Raw genomic sequence first — 4,347 nt, 5'->3', positions numbered from 1 at the left:
CTCCAGCCTCAGATCCTTGTCAGGGTTTTGGAAAAAGGATGTAAAAAATAAGGCCGGTCTTGGCCAATTTTCCCTGCTACAACATCGATTTTTCGTTTCTTTGTTGAATTTGGTTGGTGTTGTAGAGCATTTAAATGGACAAGATGGTTCAAGAAACCCTAGATTTCATCCATGGCCTCCACGATTGCTATGGGAAATAGGACTGCATTTGGTTCTAAAGGAAAAGTGTTTTGCATGCAGATCTATAGTGAAAAGAGCAATTTTTTAGTTTTATTAATGCCTTGCACTGTGGTCAGGATGCATGGAAGATTTTTTTGTATTAGTTTCCAACTCACTATGTAAGCAGATCAAGGTCTATGTCTAGAAGTAAGATATTTGAGAATGAAAACGAAGGTCGAGGTAATTATTGGGTAGAGGATTTCACCACAAAAGCCATGGGTGGTAATGAATTGTAGCACACAACTTTGGTCTGAAAATTTAAGTTGATTTAATGTCGGCATAGGAGGCAAAGCATTCTCTGTATGCATGGCATTTTGTACACAGATTTCTTTAAATAAGGAGCTAGACCTCGCATAATGATTGCAGTAAATTTTATAGCCAAAGCCCTCATACAAACCAAGAACTATTTGTCAAATGTAGCCCATTAAACAACCTAGCTGAGCACAAAGAAAGGTTTTAATCCTCCAATAATCTTGTTTCTAATTACAATGGTGTTGAGTCGAAGATCCGTGGTTGATTTGAGAGTCAATGCATCATACTAAATAGGCAATGAAATTGCTCCAGTTCCATTTCAGGTTCAATCACTAAGTATTGAAAATTATTCCAATCTACAAGAGTCTCTATTAGTTGAGTAATTGATACTGGGAACACATAAACTCAAAGCAAAAGAAAGGTAGTTGCTCACCAAAAGAAAAAACATCTAAAGGTTTCTAATGTACTATCTTACAGATTGGCTCAACATCACACACTAAGTTTTGATTTCTAAGCTAAAACTGTTAAATAGTCAAAATTGACTTATTTGCAGAGCTTGTGGAGAAAAAACTAAACTTGGGATTATAATATAGTCACAAAGCAGAGTGAATTGAGTCATATTCCAAACCTATCATACCTTTCACAAATTATTATTTATTTTTCAGAATTTGGAAGAAATTAAAATAAAATAAAAGTTTAATAAATTATCCTTTCAATGTAAGTTTTCCATAACTACCATCAAATTAGGGGTGATACTATTGAGGTTTCGTCATTACAGATCTCTACTTCTATTATATTTGCACTGCTCTCATATACACTCTTACATAATGCATTTATTTATTTTCTTCACTATTTGGTACTATTTTTTTGGGTAATCCATTTGAAACTCTTATAGCTCATTGTAAAATTTTGAATTTTAACATTTCATATTTTCATATTTTTCATTAAAAAAATTAAAAAATCTGCCTAGTATTTCTAGATTTCTTGTCAATGGAGCAAATATCTTGCCAATATTTATATAATATTAAAGAAATACTTAAAATAAAATAAAATAAAATAAATTCATGCAATATGATTATAAATAAGAGATTGATTAATGTAACTCTATTAAAAAAATTATATATATTAATGTAAGAGTTGAACTTTTAGAATTTAGATTTTTAATATAGCTTAGTTTGGTTTCTTCATATAGAAATTTCATACTATCAATAGATAATTTTGTTTACAATGGATAAATTTAACAACAAATGAAATACAAATATAAAGTGCTACATTGCTATTATTTCCACAATATTTGAAATTTAATAACAATTTTTTTGGCAACATCCTCTTTTTTATTACAAATAACACTTGCTCTTTAAGACCTTTTAAACACGATAGACATATTTATATTAGACTCAAGTTTTTTTAAAAATCATTCATTAAAAGCACCCTAAAGGCATAAAAATGCTACACCTTGTAAATAATTCAAAAGGAATTCCACACCTTTGAATTGAAAGTTTCAATACTGCAAAAACTTCCAATTCAATTTTAAATTGCTTAGGTAATTGAGCCTTATTGATTTTGGAATTAAAAAAAATCACTTTATGACCATTCAATATAACTATAAAACCACAACAACTCACATGTGACACAAATTCTTCACTCCAGCCTAACCACATTCTCATCTTACCACACCTTATCAAAAAGTAAGTAACAAACTATAGGTAGGAACCTTGGTGCTTGTGTCCCTTATTTTTAAAATCTATTTTTGATACATAATTTCTTATTTCTAATTGGTTAGATACAATTTTTCCCAGAATTGTTTTTCTTTTTTAATACATAAAATAGCTTTAAAAAAAGGTTGGAAAGATCAACATGCATTTATTAGACAGTCAAACATACGTTAGTTGTTAGTTGCAGAGTGTGGTAGAGAATAATAATTAAAAAAAAAAACTTCTAAATCAGGCCAAAGTGTTTTCACATATGAGATGAACTAGCTGAAGTGTTGTAGGACGACGACATTGTAAGACCATAAAAACCAGTTTTTCATTATAAAGAACAAAAAAAATGACTTTTCAGCACGCATACACCAGTTATAAAAATTGAACTCATTCCAAAGAAAGAGTGGGCAGACAGAACATGTTTATTCTGCAATATGGGAACAGTGGAGACAGAGCAACACTTTGTCATGGAATGCTTGGCTTACAACGACATCAGATCTGATTATACAAAAATTATGCAGAACAAGGACTTCAACTATTTATTTGAGGAAGATCAAGTGAAAAGAACAGCAGAGTTGATTATCAAAATTCAGAGAAGAAGAGACAAGTTAACCAAAACTTTGCAACTGACTAGTTTGGCTCCTAACTCGGGAGGGCGATTGCATGGGTCCCATAGACTACTTTAGTCTCGTGGACGTCATTAAAATCTATCATATCATATCATATCATTTCTTTATTATGCCTAAAAAAATCTACCTATCTCATTACTATGCCCAATTGCGTGGAGTTTCTCGATCAGTATTGTTCAGATATTTTTGGTGCAGAGAGCGAAATAATGAGGCCAACAATTTCGTTCGCTTACCACGATCTTGACGAGCAGGCCTCCACGGCTGCCATGGACGTGGACGATGGAGATCCGCTCGAATCAATGAACGCCATATTTCCTGACAGCAAATCTTCAGATGTAGATTTCTTTAATTTATTTGAAGATGATTTTGACGACACTGATATCGCTTGATCAGACCACCCATGGTATTTTCTTTTGATTTTGTGGATATGATCATTGAAATCCTATTTGGATTTTTGTTTATCTGTCTTTGGGCGTTGAGTCAAGCCCGAACATTTGAAATTTGTGGCATTTATATGCTGAAATGTATATTTGACTTGGGTTTTCATTACTTTCAGAAATCTCTAACGCATTTTGGTTGCACATGTTGAAAGCTTTGTGTTTAATCGAGTTATTGTTCAAGTAGTTTGGACAAGGTGAATTGTATCATTTGATTTGGCATTCGCTGCTTTCTGACTTCTTCATAGCTTACACATATATTATGGATATATTTAAGTTGAAATCCTCAGCCGTCCTTACCTGTATTTTTATTAATTTTTAATTCGGCATTTGGTGGTGAAATTTATACACTGATGTGGCTTTTCATTTTCAAGTACTTCTGAAAATTTCTAATGTCGTATGTAATTTTTGGATAGCTAAGTTTTAAACGTAATCCGATTTCATTGCTGGCGGTAAGATGGGTACGTCTGTGACATTTGGATTGGAGATATACGACTCTGATTAGGTTTCTATTATTATTATTATTATATTATTATTCTATAATGCCATCTGTATGTTTTCGAATCAGGTTCAAACCCTAACTAGTGTTAACTTGAGCTTTAATGTTGTGTGATAGTTTGAAATCTAGGGTTTGTGACACTTGTAAGTGAAATGTATGGTCCTCTAATTTGGTCTCTCTCAGTCTATATATATATATATATATATTTATATATTTGTTAAAAAGAAGAAGACAATCTTAATGTTCACGAGGTTAAACATAGCCTATGGGACATCCTGTTGACTTCAGTAAATCATTTCTTTTTCTATGCAGGTTGATGATGAGGTCATCCAACTTCTAACTGTTTTCCTTGCTAAATAAGTTATGCCAAACCCTCTTTACCCATGTCCCTTTTGTCCTTTTCCAATGTTAGGTCTCACTATGAAGCTGATTTGAGTTAGTCCTAATTCGAGCAATAAGATTTTTTATCTTTACATGCTATATTGGCCCCTATGCAAGTTTTTTGAAGTTGGTCACATATTGGATTAAACTCGCGGATATAATATTTTTTTCTTCTTGCCTATCCCATTACACCAATTCCTGTTGTTGAACTTATCCATAACAAAACC

At 32.2% G+C, this 4,347-nt stretch overlaps 1 pseudogene across 1 annotated transcript; it reads left to right on the top strand.

The window, feature by feature from the left end:
• Positions 1–2,904: 2,904 nt before the first annotated feature.
• Positions 2,905–3,384, top strand: LOC149554557 (small acidic protein 1 pseudogene; annotated as a pseudogene). Its single transcript, XR_016364386.1, has one exon. The product of XR_016364386.1 is annotated as a small acidic protein 1 pseudogene (transcript).
• The last annotated feature ends 963 nt before the right edge of the window (positions 3,385–4,347 follow it).

The sequence above is a fragment of the Cupressus sempervirens genome, chromosome 5, assembly GCF_028749045.1.
Source record: "Cupressus sempervirens isolate cs-2001-9-10 chromosome 5, ASM2874904v1, whole genome shotgun sequence".
NCBI classification, from domain to species: Eukaryota; Viridiplantae; Streptophyta; class Pinopsida; order Cupressales; family Cupressaceae; genus Cupressus; species Cupressus sempervirens.
Note: the sequence above shows the minus strand (reverse complement) of the source record. Positions and strands in the feature narration are given on the sequence as shown.